We start from the raw sequence: 21,752 nt of genomic DNA on the forward strand, positions 1-21,752 counted from the left end.
GGTGTAATTATAAGTGTAACCAGTAGATGGCAGTCACACATAATAATAATAATAATAATAACTGGGATTTATATAGCGCTTTTCTAAGTACCCAAAGTCGCTTTACATGTAGAACCCATCAAACATTCACACCATGTGGTGGTAAGCTACTTTCATAGCCACAGCTGCCCTGGGGTAGACTGACGGAAGCGTGGCTGCAATTTGCGCCAACGGCCCCTCCGACCACCACCTATCATTCATCATTCAGTTCACCGGTGTGAGTGGCACCGGGGGCAAAGGGTGAAGTGTCCCGCCCAAGGACACAACGGCAGCGATTTTTGGATGGTAAGAGGCGAGGAGCGAACCTGCAACCCTCAGGTTTCTGGCACGGTTGCTCTACCCACTACGCCATGCCACATAAGAGACACGCCTGTAAACAACACCAAAACGTTATCGAACATTGCACACGGCGCTCAAAAATCAATCAAAATGTTTTTTGTACGACTTTGGTACGCTATAAAGCCGCACCGCTTGATGGGATTGTTGGTGCATTTAACATAGCCTAGTGGCGAGAGTGTCCGCACTGAGATCGGTAGGTCATGAGTTCAAACCCCGGCCGAGTCATACCAAAGACTATAAAAATGGGAGCATTACCTCCCTGCTTGGCACAAAGGGTTGGAATTGGGGGTTAAATCACCAAAAACGATTCCCGGGCGCGGCCGCCGCTGCTGCTCACTGCTCCCCTCACCTCCCAGGGGGTGATCATAGGTGATGGGTCAAATGCAGAGAATAATTTCGCCACACCTAGTGTGTGTGTGACTATCATTGGTACTTTAACTTAACTTAATAGGAGTATTACTATGGTGTGTGTATAAGGACCACAACATGGCACCTATTAGGAGACATTATCTGGCGTTTTGTTTCACAATATTATGCAAAAGCTACTTTTCTTATCTTCTGGTACCTGCTGATCTGTATTTGGGATCTGCATAAATCCTGAAAATTTGAGCGATCCGCCATTATAGTCCGTGCCGATTCCGTAGTCGTTAAGCTTCTTCTTTTTCTCTATCTTCTTGTTATGGGACATTTGTTGCCGTTTCTAATATAAAGTAGTGTAAAGTTCTTACTTATATCTGTCAGTAGACCGCCTATCAAAGCGCTAAAAACTGTAGTGAGTTTTTACATGATTTACATGAAAAAGCTACTTGAAGATGATGTGTAAAACATCATCCATGCAACATTTTGACCAAAGAACCACCATTACATGTTATGTAGACCACAAGGAAGTCTTTTACATTTAGAAAAAAATCATAATATGACTCCTTTATGACGCCTTATAATCCAGTGCGCCTTTTGTATGAAAAAAGACCTGAATAGACCCGCTCATCGGCAGTGTGCCTTTTAATCCGGTGCGCCGTATGGTCTGGAAAATACAGTATGTTTTTCAGATTTGATCACATATCATATAATCATCAGTACTCTTATCGATACTACCATATTTTCCGGACTGTAGAGCGCACCGGACTATAAGCCGTAGATGTATACAATAAAGGCCTACTGAAATGCGATTTTCTTATTTAAACGGGGATAGCAGGTCCATTCTATGTGTCATACTTGATCATTTCGCGATATTGCCATATTTTTGCTGAAAGGATTTAGTAGAGAACATCGACCATAAAGTTCGCAACTTTTGGTCGCTGATAAAAAAGCCTTGCCTGTACCGGAAGTAGCAGACGATATGCGTGTGACGTCCCAGGTTGTGGAGCTCCTCACATCTGCACATTGTTTACAATCATGGCCACCAGCAGCGAGAGCGATTCGGACCGAGAAAGCGACGATTTCCCCATTAATTTGAGCGAGGATGAAAGATTTGTGGATGAGGAAAGTGAGAGTGAAGGACTAGAGGGCAGTGGGAGCGATTCAGATAGGGAAGATGCTGTGAGAGACGGGTGGGACCTGATATTCAGCTAAAACAGTAAATAAACACAAGACATATATATACTCTATTAGCCACAACACAACCAGGCTTATATTTAATATGCCACAAATTAATCCCGCATAACAAACACCTCCCCCCTCCCGTCCATATAACCCGCCAATACAACTCAAACACCTGCACAACACACTCAATCCCACAGCCCAAAGTACCGTTCACCTCCCCAAAGTTCATACAGCACATATATTTCCCCAAAGTCCCCAAAATTACGTACGTGGCATGCACATAGCGGCACGCACGTACGGGCAAGCGATCAAATGTTTGGAAGCCGCTGCTGCTTGTGTACTCACGGTACCGTGTCTGTGTATCCAACTCAAAGTCCTCCTGGTAAGAGTCTCTGTTGTCCCAGTTCTCCACAGGCCAATGGTAAAGCTTGACTGTCATCTTCCGGGAATGTAAACAATCAAACACCGGCTGTGTTATCCGGCACACCAGTCAAGGGGTGCATTCTACGGCGGGGGTGCGTTATCCAGCACAACACCTGCCGCAATACACCGCTTCCCACCTACAGCTTTCTTCTTTGCTGTCTCCATTGTTCATTGAACAAATTGCAAAAGATTCACCAACACAGATGTCCGGAATACTGTGGATATAATAGCTGGCCATCATGCTGTCCCAAAATGTCCTCTACAATCCGTGACGTCACGTGCCTGGCGTCATCATACCAAGACATTTTCAGCAGGATATTTCACGCGAAATTTAAAATTGCACTTTAGTAAGCTAACCCGGCCGTATTGGCATGTGTTGCAATGTTAAGATTTCATCATTGATATATAAACTATCAGACTGCGTGGTCGGTAGTAGTGGCTTTCAGTAGGCCTTTATGGAATGAATATTTAAACAGAAATATTCTGCAAATGATAAAGAAGACCACATTTCCCATGAGGACTAGCGCATATAGCGTGACACTGTCTGTAATATTGTCACAAATATGAGGTCTCTAATGGCTATGCTGACGTTAAATAGCAGACAGGACCAATTAATGATCTTTGATTGTGCTACAAACATGACGCTACTACCAAGAATGTATCGGGGCCGATGCAGATACGGAGCAAAGAAAGAACGTGTGGAACTGCAAACTATCAAGCTGGTGGCTATGTATTGTTGCCACGCAAATTTCCGATAGCCAACATGAGTATTAGCATTTTGATTTGATCATCGAAAGTCACTGACTAATCCAGATTAAAAACAGAGACAAGGCAGCATCGGTCGAAAATCCCTCCTCATCTTCGAGCTCACGGCAGCGAGTGAAAGCCGGGGCAATGTTGATCCAGACTGTCCCAGACAAAACTTTTCGTTTCTTTGGTCGTTTTGCAGCTTCTGCCCGGATAGCAGTCATTGCACGAAGACGTTCTTCCTCTTCTTCTTTTAGTTTTCTGGCGGCACTTCCGTCTTTTTTGCCGTAAAGCAAGTCAGCACATTTGTAGTTTTTGTTTTGCCCCTCCTCAACGTCGCTAAGTGCCAGCGAGAGCCATACAGACCCCTCCAGGCCATGACATCCCAAAAGTTATGAAAATATTTTATGAAGGTTGAAAAGTTGAGTTATTTGCCTCAAAATCAAAAACACAATCATACTGAGTATATTTTCCCAATACGTTTATTCAAATCTACGCGAGCAGAGAATCTTGTTTTGACAGTGTAGCGTGGGACAACAAGGGCGACTCAAGTGTAGCGTGGGACAACTGCGCATTACAAACTCCTTTCTTAATATGTAAGCATACCTGCCAACTTTTGAAATCAGAAAAACCTAGTAGCCAGGGTCCAAGGGCCGCAGGCCCCGGTAGGTCCAGGACAAAGTCCTGGTGGAGGGTTCAGGGCTTAGCCCCCCGACGCAAAATGATTATTAGCATTCAGACAGGTTAAAATGTTGTTAAAACCATCACTTTTCTATCAGTCACAGTGACTTTTCAAAACAAAAATATTACAGCAAAAATCATATGGGTTGATTGGCATGTTTATTCTGTAAGCTAACTTCAATAGTTTGAAATTATTTTGACAGTTAATGCCAGTTATCCTGTCAACCTTTCACAAGACTTCAATTTGTTAATTGAAAGTATAAACAGTATAAACACTTTTTACAGTAAACAAATGGTAAAACAGTACTAAACAATTCCATTAAAAAAAAAATTGGTGTCATTATGAACTTTCTGTCCAAGCTTGTATAATCTACTGCCTTGTTCAATTGTCAAAAATATTCTGTGCCTAAAATTCACATTTCTATCACAATTATCATACTGTAAACATGGTAAGCTAACTTCATTAAAATTAATAGTCCTGTCAATAGCATGGAATTACAATTCAAATGTAGTTTTTTTGTAAGCCTTTCAAAAGAATTCAAAATATGAAAAATTAATGAAAATTAATTGAAGCCATCAGACACTTGAAAAGTGGCACATCACATCTCTAATGTAATCATTTGAACTTTTCAACAGAAATAGCACTGCAAAAATATTAAGGACATACTTCTGTATTTTGGTAGTTATGCTGTCAACATTTAACAAGATTTCTTCAACTTGGACTTGAAAGCATAAATAGTATAAACACTTTTAACAGTATGTCGTGCTGTGAAATACAGCCGACAGGATTGCGCACCAAACACGAAGCAAGGCCAAAGTGCATGCATGGTGCAGGAGAACAAAGGACTTCTTTCATTTAAGGTTTGTGATAAACCATCAAACTCATTCGTTAAAAGGACTCTATAGTAATATAAAGCAAATTTTTCTGGACATTATCATGCAAGAAAAGTTTATTTTTGGGACCGCGATCACCGCGTAATGATTTTTAAAGGTTGCATTACAAACATTTAACTGTCCCATGTGATCAGCCAGTGCGATTGGAAATCCATGCTCAATTATTGCCTCCGTAAATAAAACTTCGGCATTTATCACATCCAAAGAATCTGTTTGGGCGACGAAAAACGTTGAAAGTTTTCCACTTGTATCGCTAGCAACGGCATTAGACTTGTGTTTTTTTGTCCCAACGTGGTCTTTTACATCGCTAATTTTACATCGTGGCTAATTTTACATCGTTTTACATCGGCAATTTTACATCTAATTTTACATCGTGGCAAATTTTACATCGTGGTCTTTTACATCGCTAATTCCTTCGTGTCAATCGAAAAATCTTGTCTGCACAAGGTGCAATTCGCATAGTTTTCACCCTTTTTTTTTTTTAAATTAATGAAAAACCGTATTTTTTATCACTGCAACCGTAACCCGGAATAGGTTGATGAAAACCGTACGAATTACGGGGAAACCGGAGTAGTTGGCAGGTATGTGTAAGGTTCTACTTTGGGAGAGAGTGTTTGGTACTTCCACTCCACTGAAATTGGTGTGACAAAAGAGAGGAGAGGAGCTCAGAAACCAAAAAAAAAACGGGGGGAGGGAGGAGGGAAGCAGCAAGGAGCTCGGTGAAGCCCTCCTTCCATCCTTCCTCCCTCCATCCTTCCTCCCTTCCTTCTGCACTCTCCAGAATTCACTTATCCTCAAATCCCTTCCCCGACTCTGCTGATAACAACAAGGAGCGGGCCTCGGGAGCTTAACATAGTGGCAAAGCCAGCCGAGGGAGTGTCGCACCAATACACTCCGCGAAGTCGACGTCTGCGGGGATTAGCGTGCTTTCCGATTGCGCCGCGTCTCACGACGACTCTAATTTTGTTTTATTTTTAATAAATTGCTCAGACACTGGAGAATTCCATATTATGGATGACCTATCAACATTGTTATCCAATCAGCGTGCCGAGAGATGCTGCAAGAATGCTTGGAGGGAAGAGTGACTCACTATACATTATCCTTGCGAAGGCCCGATGTGCGCAAGTCGCCGAAATACCGATACGCGTGAGTGGAAGTGAAACACTTGAATGTCCAGGGCGAGTGGGGTGTGTGGGTGTTGGAACGGTTCCAATCGGTTGAGAAATGTGGGATATGGAGAGGTTTGTATATTTTCCATTCATTTTCAATGGGGGGAAATTCCTGGTAATTCCGGGTAATCAGGGAATTTTCGGAACCGGGAAATATGCTGCCTTGAATGTCCAGGGTGAGTGGAGTGTGTGGATGGTTGAAAGGTCGAAATCGGGTTTAAAAATGGAGCAACATTTTGAGAATACAGGGCATTGTAGAACTATGAATATGTCCATTCATTTGAATGGGAATTCCCTGGAAATTTGGGAATTTCAGGAAAAAACCAGGCATTTTTGAAAATATTGATACTCGCACAATTGTCCTGGGATGGTGTTGGGATTTTTCAAATCGGTTAAAACATGTTGACGTAGTAAGTTCGAATTGAGAATGGGTATTTTGGAATTCCTGGAATTTCGTGAAATCTGGAAATGTATACAAAAAAAAATATGAGCGTTTTGTTGTCTTAACTAAGAGGAATGTTTTGAAGGTGGAATGTGTTCAAAAACGGTTGAAAAACGTGAACTGTGAAAACTGTGAAAATAGTGCTGTGGAAAACCGGGAATTCTGGATATTCCTGGAATTGAAAATGGAAAATGTTAGTTTGATTGTTCAAGGTGAGTGGTGTGTGAGGATGGTAGAACGGTTCGAATCGGGTGAGATGTGTGGTAGTTGTGCATGTTTGGAAATTGGCCCATTCATTTTCAGTGGGGGGAAATTCTTAGTAATTCCGGGTAATCAGGGAATTTTCGGAACCTGGAAATATGCTGTCTTGAATGTCCAGGGTGACTGGAGTGTGTGGATGTTGGAACGGTTCAAATCGGATGAGAAATGTGGCATATGGAGTAGATTAGTCAGTAGGGAGAACATTTTGGAAAATTCACGGAAAACTGGGAATTTTTGGAAAAAGAAAACTTGTTTTTGCGTTCGATATATTGGAAGAGGAGTGTGGGTGGATGGTTGAAAGGTCGAAATCGGGATTAAAAATGGAGCAACATTTTGAGAATACAGGGCATTGTAGAACTATGAATATGTCCATTCATTTGAATGGGAATTCCCTGGAAATTTGGGAATTTCGGGAAAACCAGGCATTTTTGAAAATATTGATACTCGCACAATTGTCCTGGGATGGTGTTGGGATTTTTCAAATCGGTTAAAACATGTTGACGTAGTAAGTTCGAATTGAGAATGGGTATTTTGGAATTCCTGGAATTTCGTGAAATCTGGAAATGTATGCAAAAAAAAATATGAGCGTTTTGTTGTCTTAACTAAGAGGAATGTTTTGAAGGTGGAATGGTCAAAAACGGTTGGAAAAACGTGAACTGTGAAAACTGTGAAAATAGTGCTGTGGAAAACCGGGAATTCTGGATATTCCTGTAATTGAAAATGGAAAATGTTAGTTTGATTCTTCAAGGTGAGTGGGGTGTGGGGATGGTAGAACGGTTCGAATCGGGTGAGATGTGTGGTAGTTGTTTGGAAATTGGCCCATTCATTTTCAGTGGGGGGAAATTCCTGGTAATTCCGGGTAATCAGGGAATTTTCAGAACCTGGAAATATGCTGTCTTGAATGTCCAAGGTGACCGGAATGTGTGGATGTTGGAACGGTTCAAATCGGATGAGAAATGTGGCATATGGAGTAGATTAGTCAGTAGGGAGAACATTTTGGAAAATTCCCGGAAAACTGGGAATTTTTGGAAAAAGAAAACTTATTTTTGCGTTCGATATATTGGAAGAGGAGTGTGGGTGGATGGTTGAAAGGTCGAAATCGGGTTTAAAAATGGAGCAACATTTTGAGAATACAGGGCATTGTAGAACTGTGAATATGTCCATTCATTTGAATGGGAATTCCCTGGAAATTTGGGAATTTCGGGAAAACCAGGCATTTTTGAACATATTGTTACTCGTACAATTGTCCTGGGATGGTGTTGGGATTTTTCAAATCGGTTAAAACATGTTGACGTTGTAAGTTTGAATTGAGAATGGGTATTTTGGATTTCCTGGAATTTCGTGAAATCCGGTAATGTATACAAAAAAAATATGAGCATTTTGTTGTCTCAAATCAGAGGAATGTTTTGAAGGTGGAATGGTCAAAAACGGTTGAAAAACGTCATCTGTGAAAACTTTTCAGGACAAGTTGAAAATAGTGCTGTGGAAAACCGGGAATTCTGGATATTCCTGGGATTGAAAATGGAAAATGTTAGTTTGATTGTTCAATGTGAGTGGGGTGTGGGGATGGTAGAATGGTTCGAATCGGGTGAGATGTGTGGTAGTTGTGCATGTTTGGAAATTGGCCCATTCATTTTCAGTGGGGGGGGAATTCCTAGTAATTCCAGGTAATCAGGGAATTTTCGGAACCTGGAAATATGCTGTCTTGAATGTCCAGGGTGACTGGAGTGTGTGGATGTTGGAACGGTTCAAATCGGATGACAAATGTGGCATATGGAGTAGATTAGTCAATAGGGAGAACATTTTGGAAAATTCCAGGAAAACTGGGAATTTTTGGAAAAAGAAAACTTGTTTTTGCGTTCCATATATTGGAAGAGGAGTGTGGGTGGAGGATTGAAAGGTCGAAATCGGGTTTAAAAATGGAGCAACATTTTGAGAATACAGGGCATTGTAGAACTATGAATACATCCATTAATTTGAAAGGGAATTCCCTGGAAATTTGGGAATTCCGGGAAAACCAGGCATTTTTGAAAATATTGATACTCGCACAGTTGTCCTGGGATGGTGTTGGGATTTTTCGAATCGGTTGAAACATGTTGACGTTGTAACAGTTTGAATTGAGAATGGGTATTTTGGAATTCCTGGAATTTCGTGAAAACCGGAAATTGGTACAAAAAAAATATAGAAGTGAATGTTTTGAAGGTGGAATGGTCAAAAACGGTTGAAAAACGTGAACTGTGAAAACTTTCCAGGACGAGGTGAAAATAGTGCTATGGAAAACCGGGAATTCTGGATATTCCTGGAATTGGAATTGGAAAATGTTAGTTTGATTGTTAAAGGTGAGTGGGGTGTGGGGATGGTAGAACGATTCCAATCGGTTGAGGAATGTGGGATATGGAGAGATTTGTATATTGGCCATTCATTTTCAAAGAGGGTAATTCTTGGTAATTCCGGGTAATCAGGGAATTTTTGGAATCGTAAAATATGCTGGCTTGAATTTCCAAGGTGAGCAGAGTGTGTGGATGTTGGAACGGTTCCAATCGGTTGAGAAATGTGGGGTACGCAGTAGATTGTATAATGCCCATTCATTGTGAATAGGGAGAAAATTCCAGGAAAACTGGGAATTTTTGGAAAAAGAAAACTTGTTTTGCGTTTGATATATTGGAAGAAGAGTGTGGGGGGATGGTTGAAAGGTCAAAATTGGTTTTGAAAAAGGAGCAACATTTTGAGAATACAGGGCATTGTAGAACTATGAATATGTCCATTCATTTGAATGAGAATTCCCTGGAAATTTGGGAATTTCGGGAATACCAGGAATTTTTGAAAATATTGATACTAGCACATATGATATAAATGGGTTGGTGTTGTAATTTTTAGATAGATAGATATACAATTAAAATAGTATGTTGACATAGTAACATTTTTAATTGAGAATGGGAATTTTGGAATTTCGTGAAAACTGGAAATTTGTCCAGAAAAAGATATGAGCGTTTGTTGTCTCAACAAAAACTGGAATTCTGGTGATTCTGGTAATTCCTGGAATTAAAAATAGTAGTTTGATTAGGGATGGTGGGAACGGTTGTAATCGGGTGAGAAACACGGGAGTTGTGCATGTTTGAAAATTGGCCCATTCATCTTCAATGGCCGACATGTCCCAGAAAAGTGTGAATTCTGGGTAATGCGGGAAATTTTTGTGACATTGATTTGGAGGGCTCACGATGCCCGGTCGAGCTGAACATTTTGATACGGATGAAAACTGTGGCCTGTGGAGCGCGCCAAACTTTGGCAGCGAAATAATAATAAAAATATGATTTTTTTGGAGTGGAATTCACACGATGATGAAACAATAAATGACATACAATTATGTTGTGCTAAAATAAATAGACTGCATTATTAATTAATATGTGAAATTCAAGAGCAAATGAACAGCTGTTTGATCGTAACATGTATCTTAGTCATAGTTTTCACTTACTACGCAGGGGGGGGAGGGGGGGGGGGGTGGAGTGCACGTCAACTACGCAGGAGGGTAACAAGGCGGGGAAGCGAGCCGGCAAAACAAATGGAATAAGCGTCTGCGTGCTTACACCAGCTCCTACGCTGAAAATAGACTCTGCATCCGCCTGTCCATTTGAACATGAACACATCACACAAGCATACACCGCACTACCACGAGAGCCATGAGAGGGCAGGAAGCGGCGGCATCCTGGCACGGCAGAGCGGGGCCGAACGGGCACATCACCAGCGGTTTACAGCAAACACATCTTTTATGGATGTGCTTGTCGACTTGTGTGTGTGTAAATGTTTGGTCTCTGAGGCCATGAGAGTGTCTAATGGTGGCAAACGTGAGTATCAGTTGAGTCTGAAGAACGCCCATAAGAAAGGAGACCCATAAGAAAGGAGACCCATAAGAAATAAGACCCATAAGAAAGAAAACTCATAAGAAAGAAGACCCATAAGGAAGAAGACCCATAAGAAAGAAGACCCATAAGAAAGGAGACCCATAAGAAAGAAGACCCATAAGAAAGGAGACCCATAAGAAAGGAGACCCATAAGAAATAAGACCCATAAGAAAGGAGACCCATAAGAAAGGAGACCCATAAGAAAGGAAACCCATAAGAAAGAAGACCCATAAGAAAGGAGACCCATAAGAAAGAAGACCCATAAGAAAGGAGACCCATAAGAAAGAAGACCCATAAGAAAGGAGACCCATAAGAAAGAAGACCCATAAGAAAGAAGACCCATAAGAAAGGAGACCCATAAGAAAGGAGACCCATAAGAAATAAGACCCATAAGAAAGGAGACCCATAAGAAAGGAGACTCATAAGAAAGAAGACCCATAAGAAATAAGACCAATAAAAAAAAAGACCCATAAGAAAGAAGATCCATAAGAAAGCAGACCCATAAGAGAGGGCACTCGTAAGAAAGAAGACCCATAAGAAAGAAGGCCCATAAGAAAGGACACTCGTAAGAAAAAAGACCCATAAGAAAGAAGACCCATAAGAAATAAGACCCAAGAGAAAGAAGACTCATAAAAAAAAAAGAACCAAAAGAAAGAAGACCCATAAGAAAGAAGACCCATAAGAAAGGAGACCCATAAGAAAGAAGACCCATAAGAAAGGAGACCCATAAGAAAGGAGACCCATAAGAAATAAGACCCATAAGAAAGGAGACCCATAAAAAAGGAGACCAATAAGAAAGGAAACCCATAAGAAAGAAGACCCATAAGAAAGGAGACCCATAAGAAAGAAGACCCATAAGAAAGGAGACCCATAAGAAAGAAGACCCATAAGAAAGGAGACCCATAAGAAAGAAGACCCATAAGAAAGAAGACCCATAAGAAAGAAAACCCATAAGAAAGGAGACCCATAAGAAAGGAGACTCATAAGAAAGAAGACCCATAAGAAATAAGACCAATAAAAAAAAAGACCCATAAGAAAGAAGATCCATAAGAAAGGAGACCCATAAGAGAGGACACTCGTAAGAAAGAAGACCCATAAGAAAGAAGACCAATAAGAAAAAAGACCCATAAGAAAGAAGACCCATAAGAAAGAAGGCCCATAAGAAAGGACACTCGTAAGAAAAAAGACCCATAAGAAAGAAGACCCATAAGAAAGGAGACCCATAAGAAAGGAGACCCATAAGAAAGAAGACCCATAAGAAAGAAGACCAATAAGAAAGAAGACCCAAAAGAAAGAAGACCCAAAAGAAAGAAGACCCATAGGAAAGAAGGCCCATAAGAAAGGACACTCGTAAGAAAGAAGACCCATAAGAAAGAAGACCCACAAGAAAGAAGACTCATAAGAAAGGAGGCCCATAAGAAAGAAGACCCATAAGAAAGGACACCCATAAGAAAGAAGACCCATAAAAAAAGAAGACCCATAAGAAAGAAGATCCATAAGAAAGGAGATCCATAAGAAAGGAGATCCATAAGGAAGAAGACCCATAAGAAAGAAGATTCATAAGAAAGAAGACCCATAAGAAAGAAAACCCATAAGAAAGGATACCCATAAGAAAGGAGACCCATAAGAAAGAAGACCCATAAGAAAGAAGACCAATAAAAAAGAAGACCCGAAAGAAAGAAGACCCATAAGTAAGAAGGCCCATAAGAAAGGACACTCGTAAGAAAGAAGACCCAAAAGAAAGAAGACCCATAAGAAAGAAGACCCACAAAAAAGAAGACTCATAAGAAAGGAGACCCATAAGAAAGAAGACCCATAAGAAAGGACACCCATAAGAAAGAAGACCCATAAAAAAGAAGACCAATAAGAAAGAAGATCCATAAGAAAGGAGACCCACAAGAAAGGAGACCAATAAGAAAGAAGACCCATAAGAAAGAAGACCCATAAGAAAGGAGACCCATAAAAAAGAAGACCCATAAGAAAGAAGACCCACAAAAAAGAAGACTCATAAGAAAGGAGGCCCATAAGAAAGGACACCCATAAGAAAGAAGACCCATAAAAAAGAAGACCAATAAGAAAGAAGATCCATAAGAAAGAAGACCCACAAGAAAGGAGACCAATAAGAAAGAAGACCCATAAGAAAGAAGACCCATAAGAAAGAAGACCCATAAGAAAGAAGACCCATAAGAAAGAAGACCCATAAAAAAGAAGACCCATAAAAAAGAAGACCCATAAGAAAGAAGACCCATAAGAAAGGAGACCCATAAAAAAAAAGACCCATAAGAAAGAAGACCAGCCCCCGCGACCCTGAGAGGGACAAGTGATAGTAAACGGATAAATGAAATGTTTATTTTCTCATAAGAATCACTTTTCAAAAATGTAAATTTATTTTTAAACCATCTACATGGAACCAGAAGGAGCTTTTGGAAAAAGCTCCACCATGATCACTAAACCAAACACTATGATCACAAAACCAAACACTATGATCACTAAACCAAACACTTTGATCACTAAACCAAACACTTTGATCAGTAAACCAAACACTATGATCACTAAACCAAACACTATGATCACAAACCAAACACTATGATCACTAAACCAAACACTATGATCACAAACCAAACACTATGATCACTAAACCAAACACTATGATCACAACCAAACACTATGATCACTAAACCAAACACTATGATCACAAAACAAACACTATGATCACTAAACCAAACACTATGATCACAAAACAAACACTATGATCACAAAACAAACACTATGATCACTAAACCAAACACTATGATCACAAAACAAACACTATGATCACTAAACCAAACACTATGATCACAAAACCAAACACTTTGATCAGTAAACCAAACACTATGATCACTAAACCAAACACTATGATCACTAAACCAAACACTATGATCACTAAACCAAACACTATGATCACAAAACCAAACACTTTGATCAGTAAACCAAACACTATGATCACTAAACCAAACACTATGATCACTAAACCAAACACTATGATCACTAAACCAAACACTATGATCACTAAACCAAACACTATGATCACAAAACCAAACACTTTGATCAGTAAACCAAACACTATGATCACTAAACCAAACACTATGATCACTAAACCAAACACTATGATCACTAAACCAAACACTATGATCACTAAACCAAACACTATGATCACTAAACCAAACACTTTGATCAGTAAACCAAACACTATGATCAGTTAACCAAACACTATGATCACTAAACCAAACACTATGATCACAAAACCAAACACTTCGATCAGTAAACCAAACACTATGATCACTAAACCAAACACTATGATCACTAAACCAAACACTATGATCACTAAACCAAACACTATGATCACTAAACCAAACACTTTGATCACTAAACCAAACACTATGATCACTAAACCAAACACTATGATCACTAAACCAAACAGTATGATCACTAAACCAAACACTATGATCACTAAACCAAAAACTATGATCACTAAACTAACAGTATGATCACTAAACCAAACACTATGATCACCAAACCAAACACTATGATCACCAAACCAAACACTATGATCACTAAACCAAACACTATGATCACCAAACCAAACACTATGATCACTAAACCAAACACTATGATCACTAAACCAAACACTATGATCACTAAACCAAACACTATGATCACTAAACCAAACACTATGATCACTAAACCAAACACTTTGATCACTAAACCAAACACTATGATCACTAAACCAAACACTATGATCACTAAACCAAACACTATGATCACTAAACCAAACACTATGATCACTAAACCAAAAACTATGATCACTAAACTAACAGTATGATCACTAAACCAAACACTATGATCACCAAACCAAACACTATGATCACCAAACCAAACACTATGATCACTAAACCAAACACTATGATCACCAAACCAAACACTATGATCACTAAACCAAACACTATGATCACTAAACTAACAGTATGATCACCAAACCAAACACTATGATCACTAAACCAAACACTATGATCACCAAACCAAACACTATGATCACTAAACCAAACACTATGATCACTAAACTAACAGTATGATCACTAAACCAAACAGACTAGGATCAGTTTGAATCAATTCCGAATGGAATGGAATGAATGTTTTTGATATTTTTTATGTAATTTATTGGTCTTTTGATATTTGTTTGTGCCATTTCTAGCTACTGATATCCAACTAATGTGGTTAAAATAAAATAGACATGACCTGGATCTCCTTGCTGCTTTGCACGTGTACACTCCACGTCACTCACATCCACTCCCACAGTGTACACTCCACGTCACTCACATCCACTCCCACAGTGTACACTCCACGTCACTCACATCCACTCCCACAGTGTACACTCCACGTCACTCACATCCACTCCCACAGTGTACACTCCACGTCACTCACATCCACTCCCACAGTGTACACTCCACGTCACTCACATCCACTCCCACAGTGTACACTCCACGTCACTCACATCCACTCCCACAGTGTACACTCCACGTCACTCACATCCACTCCCACAGTGTACACTCCACGTCACTCACAGAGTGTACACTCCACGTCACTCACAGAGTGTACACTCCACGTCACTCACAGAGTGTACACTCCACGTCACTCACATTCACTCCCACAGTGTACACTCCACGTCATTCACATCCACTCCCACAGTGTACACTCCACGTCACTCACATCCACTCCCACAGTGTACACTCCACGTCACTCACAGAGTGTACACTCCACGTCACTCACATTCACTCCCACAGTGTACACTCCACGTCACTCACATCCACTCCCACAGTGTACACTCCACGTCACTCACATCCACTCCCACAGTGTACACTCCACGTCACTCACAGAGTGTACACTCCACGTCACTCACATCCACTCACAGAGTGTACACTCCACGTCACTCACATCCACTCACACAGTGTACACTCCACGTCACTCACAGAGTGTCCACTCCCCGTCACTCACACCCACTCCCAGAGTGTACATTCCACGTCACTCGCATCCACTCACAATGTACACTCCACGTCACTCCCAGAGTGTACACTCCACGTCACTCACATCCACTCACACAGTGTACACTCCACGTCACTCACATCCACTCACACAGTGTCCACTCCACGTCACTCACAGAGTGTACACTCCACGTCACTCACATCTACTCACAGAGTGTACACTCCACGTCACTCCCACAGTGTACACTCCACGTCACTCACATCCACTCACACAGTGTACACTCCACGTCACTCACAGAGTGTACACTCCACGTCACTCACATCCACTCCCGCAGTGTACACTCCACGTCACTCATATCCGCTCACGCAGTGTACACTCCACGTCACTCACATCCACTCCCGCAGTGTACACTCCACGTCACTCCCACAGTGTACACTCCACGTCACTCACATCCACTCACACAGTGTACACTCCACGTCACTCACATCCACTCACACAGTGTACACTCCACGTCACTCACAGAGTGTACACTCCATGTCACTCACATCCACTCCCAGAATGTACATTCCACGTCACTCAAATCCACTCACACAGTGTACACTCCACGTCACTCACATCCACTACCACAGTGCACACTCCACCTCACTCACATCCACTCACACTGTGTACACTCCACGTCACTCACAGAGTGTACACTCCATGTCACTCACATCCACTCACACAGTGTACACTCCACATCACTCACATCCACTCCCAAAGTGTACACTCCATGTCACTCACATTCACTCACAGAGTGTACACTCCACGTCACTCACATCTATTCACAGAGTGTACACTTCGCGTCACTCACATCCACTCCCACAGTGTACACTCCACGTCACTAACATCCACTCCCACAGTGTCCACTCCACGTCACTCACATTCACTCACAGAGTGTGCACTCCACGTCACTCACATCCACTCACACAGTGTAAACTCCACGTCACTCACAAAGTGTACACTCCACGTCACTCACATCTACTCACAGAGTGTACACTCTACGTCCCTCACATCCACTCACAAAGTGTACACTCCACGTCACTCACACAGTGTACACTCCACGTCACTCACATCCACTCCCACAGTGTACACTCCACGTCACTCATATCCACTCACACAGTGTCCACTCCACGTCACTCACATCCACTCCCACAGTGTCCACTCCATGTCACTGACACCCACTCACACAGTGTCCACTCCACGTCACTCACACAGTGTACACTCCACGTCACTCACATCCACTCCCACAGTGTACACTCCACGTCACTCATATCCACTCCCACAGTGTACACTCCACTTCACTCACATCCACTCACACAGTGTCCACTCCACGTCACTCACATCCACTCCCACAGTGTCCACTCTACGTCACTCACATCCACTCACACAGTGTACACTCCACGTCACTCACATCCACTCACACAGTGTCCACTCCACGTCGCTCACATGCACTCCCACAGTGTGGCAGCAACAAGCGATGACAAAGAGACATGCTGTGACTTCAAACTCTTCTCCCACTGAGCTGCCCACTCAAAGCCAAAGCCGCGTGCCAGCAAAACTAGTTTGGTGCAAGTGGAACAAGTTTGCGTGGCAGCGCGGGCGCCTTTAAGCTCAGATGGCAGGACAACGTTGCACCGCAGGAGCCTTTGTGGGCGTACACAACACAACACAACACAACACAACACAACACAACACAACTTGGCACCCCGGACCCCCACTGACTAACCAGAGCCGCGTGATGCAAAAGCCAGGCTCTGCTCTTTGTTGTCATGGCTGGACTTCTTCAAACTTTTGTTTTTTTTTTCTGATTTCTTACATGCTAAATCAGAGGTGTTCTAGTCCTTTTCACTGAGGGCCACATGGCAGTTATGTTTGGCCCCTCATTGAATACTATTATTATACAATTTGTCATTGCATTTTTAAGTAGATTTTTTTTAAAGTAAAATGTCACCTCAAAATGTAGTGTACAGGTAAAAGCCAGTAAATTAGAATATTTTGAAAAACTTGATTTATTTCAGTAATTGCATTCAAAAGGTGTAACTTGTACATTATATTTATTCATTGCACACAGACTGATGCATTCAAATGTTTATTTCATTTAATTTTGATGATTTGAAGTGGCAACAAATGAAAATCCAAAATTCCGTGTGTCACAAAATTAGAATATTACTTAAGGCTAATACAAAAAAGGGATTTTTAGAAATGTTGGCCAACTGAAAAGTATGAAAATGAAAAATATGAGCATGTACAATACTCAATACTTGGTTGGAGCTCCTTTTGCCTCAATTACTGCGTTAATGCGGCGTGGCATGGAGTCGATGAGTTTCTGGCACTGCTAAGGTGTTATGAGAGCCCAGGTTGCTCTGATAGTGGCCTTCAACTCTTCTGCGTTTTTGGGTCTGGCATTCTGCATCTTCCTTTTCACAATACCCCACAGATTTTCTATGGGGCTAAGGTCAGGGGAGTTGGCGGGCCAATTTAGAACAGAAATACCATGGTCCGTAAACCAGGCACGGGTAGATTTTGCGCTGTGTGCAGGCGCCAAGTCCTGTTGGAACTTGAAATCTCCATCTCCATAGAGCAGGTCAGCAGCAGGAAGCATGAAGTGCTCTAAAACTTGCTGGTAGACTGCTGCGTTGACCCTGGATCTCAGGAAACAGAGTGGACCGACACCAGCAGATGACATGGCACCCCAAACCATCACCCAACCATGCAAATTTTGCATTTCCTTTGGAAATCGAGGTCCCAGAGTCTGGAGGAAGACAGGAGAGGCACAGGATCCACGTTGCCTGAAGTCTAGTGTAAAGTTTCCACCATCAGTGATGGTTTGGGGTGCCATGTCATCTGCTGGTGTCGGTCCACTCTGTTTCCTGAGATCCAGGGTCAACGCAGCCGTCTACCAGCAAGTTTTAGAGCACTTCATGCTTCCTGCTGCTGACCTGCTCTATGGAGATGGAGATTTCAAGTTCCAACAGGACTTGGCGCCTGCACACAGCGCAAAATCTACCCGTGCCTGGTTTACGGACCATGGTATTTCTGTTCTAAATTGGCCCGCCAACTCCCCTGACCTTAGCCCCATAGAAAATCTGTGGGGTATTGTGAAAAGGAAGATACAGAATGCCAGACCCAAAAACGCAGAAGAGTTGAAGGCCACTATCAGAGCAACCTGGGCTCTCATAACACCTGAGCAGTGCCAGAAACTCATCGACTCCATGCCACGCCGCATTAACGCAGTAATTGAGGCAAAAGGAGCTCCAACCAAGTATTGAGTATTGTACATGCTCATATTTTTCATTTTCATACTTTTCAGTTGGCCAACATTTCTAAAAATCCCTTTTTTGTATTAGCCTTAAGTAATATTCTAATTTTGTGACACACGGAATTTTGGATTTTCATTTGTTGCCACTTCAAATCATCAAAATTAAATGAAATAAACATTTGAATGCATCAGTCTGTGTGCAATGAATAAATATAATGTACAAGTTACACCTTTTGAATGCAATTACTGAAATAAATCAAGTTTTTCAAAATATTCAAATTTACTGGCTTTTACCTGTATATTACTGTAAATGGAAAAACAGTACTGTTTTTTATGGTAAAAAAAAAAGGCAGCCCAGTTGCCAGAATTTTACTGTAAAATGTGCATTTGTTTTTTTTTACTGTAAATAAAAAAAATGCAATTTTACAGTAACATTTTGGCAAATGAGCTGCCAATTTAGTTTTTTTTTACCGCAAATTAACAAGTGTGTATTTTTGGGTGTATTACTGTAAATGCCTAAATGGCACCACAGTTTATTACAGTAAAAAAAAAAAAAAAGTACATTTTTTTTCATTTAGAGAAAAATGCTGTAAAAATCACAGTAAATGTCACAATTTGACCATGAAATCTATTGCTACTTTTACATTGCACACTTAAATGGTGAATTTGCTTTGAAATCTGTCAAGACTTGGACTGTGGAGTTTTTGTTTTCCCAAGATGCAAAAGGATTTGGATCGGACATGGCTTGAAGGTAAATACATATTTAATAATATAACTATAAAGAAAGGATCAAACAAAAAGCGCGCACAGGGGCGGAGGTACAAAACTAGACTTTGAACACAAAACTTGCACATTGGCAGAAACTATGAACAATTAAACAAAACACTAACTGTGGCTTAACAAACAAAAACTTACTTGGCGTGGAACCGGCATGAAAAGAAAGAGTAGCAAGGGTCATCAGGGTGTGGAGAGTGTGCAGGAGCATAAATGCGGGGATGTCGTCAGGACGAACAACAGAAAATGAATGAACTTAAATACTATGGACATGATTAGTGAAAGCAGGTGCGTGACTCAAAACGTGAAACAGGTGCGTAACGTGACAGGTGAAAACTAATGGTTGCTATGGTGACAAGAGTGCACAATGAGTCCAAACGTGGAACAGGTGCGTGACGTGACAGGTGAAACTAATGGTTGCTATGGTGACAAAACAAAACAAAAGTGCACAAAAAGTCCAAAATTTAAACCGAACATTACTAAAACAAAACATGATCACACAGACATGACAGAAATCATTATTATTAGTATTTATTTATATTAAAAACAAAATGGTTTGAATGTTTGATAATATATTTTTGCATTATTAAACAATATTTAAATTAACATAATTTGAGATTGCATGGAGTACTTTTTTTTTTTTTCTCCCAAAATAGAAAGAAAGTGTCATGACTTGGTCCTGGGTGTTTGCTTTTCCGAGATGCAACGGAAAGTTGGCTCGGGCGAGACGGGAATGTAAGTACATTTTTATTTAAACACTATAACTACAAAAAAAAAAAGGAAGTAAACAAAAGGCGCGCACAATGGCGGAGAACAAACTATGAAACCAAAAAGACTATAAACATGGAACAAAAACTTACTTTGGCATGGTACATGGAGCAGGATCTAAGAGGATGAAGAGTGTGTAGAGCATAATTGTGGGATGTCGTCAGAACGACAAACTGAAAACAATGAACTTAAATACTATAGACATGATTAACGAAAACAGGTGCGTGACTCAAAACGTGAAACAGGTGCGTGACGTGACAGGTGAAAACTAATGGTTGCTATGGTGACAAAACAAAAGTGCACAAAAAGTCCAAAAACAAAACCGGACATGACTAAAACAAAAACATGATCACACAGACATGACAGAAAGAATACATTTAGTAAGACAAGTTACACTACCAAAAAAGAAAAACATGTTCTTGTATTACATAGGGATTGTGAATGATGGGCAAGATTCCCCCAAAAAAGTAGCGAGAGTTTCTCTTTAACATAACAATGTAATGCCACTTTAAGACACAAGGTTAAAAAAAAAAACAAAAAAAAAAACATGACATTTATTCATATCTGACATTGCCTATATATTATTGTGTATTATTTTTTGGGACTGATTAATACAAATTTGAAAAAAAATAAAAAAATCATCTTTGAATGGTTTTTAGAGGGCTTTATGGGCGGAATAGTGCACTCCCGTCAGCTGCATTGTTAGCCACCTTGTACTGGCTGTATTTTACGACTTAGAATGCATAAACAAAGAATAAAAAAGAAAAACATGTTCTTGTACTACGTAGGAATCGTGAATGATGGGCAAAATTTCCCCCCCAAAATAACGAGCGTTTCTCTTTAACATAACAACGTAATGCCACTTTAAGACACAACGTTAAAAAAAATAATTAAAAAATCACATGACATTTATTCATATATGACATCGCCTATATATAATTGTGTATTATTTTTTGGACTGATTAATACAAATTTTAAATTTTTGTTTTTAAGTTTTGGATTATTTTTAGAGGGCTTTATGGGCAGAATAGTGTACTCCCGTCAGCTGCATTGTTAGCCACCTTGTACTAGCTGTATTTTACGACTTAGAATGCATAAAAAAAGAATGAAAAAGAAAAACATGTTCTTGTACTACGTAGGAATCGTGAATGATGGGCAAAATTCCCCCCAAAAAGTAGGGTTCCTCTTTAACATAACAACGTAATGTCACTTTTGTGAGACACTAGGTTAAAAAAAAAAAATAGGCATGACATTTATTCATATGTGACATCGCCTATGCATTATTGTGTATTATTTTGTTGGACTGATTAATAAAAAATAAAATAAAACTCAATTTCATTTACATTTATTTATTATTTTATTTTATTATATTTATTATATTATATTATTATTATATTTATATTATATTATATTATATTATATTATATATATATAATTATTATTATATTTATTTTATA

The 21,752-nt window shown here is 40.4% G+C and overlaps 1 protein-coding gene across 3 annotated transcripts in view; it reads right to left on the bottom strand.

Moving 5' to 3' along the window:
* The window catches only part of ctnna2 (catenin (cadherin-associated protein), alpha 2), a 974,853-nt gene that overhangs the window by 76,114 nt on the left and 876,987 nt on the right, over positions 1-21,752 (bottom strand). The gene's annotated exons all lie outside the window — the stretch shown is intronic.

The sequence above is a fragment of the Nerophis lumbriciformis genome, linkage group LG27 (genome assembly GCF_033978685.3).
Source record: "Nerophis lumbriciformis linkage group LG27, RoL_Nlum_v2.1, whole genome shotgun sequence".
Lineage (NCBI taxonomy): Eukaryota > Metazoa > Chordata > Actinopteri > Syngnathiformes > Syngnathidae > Nerophis > Nerophis lumbriciformis.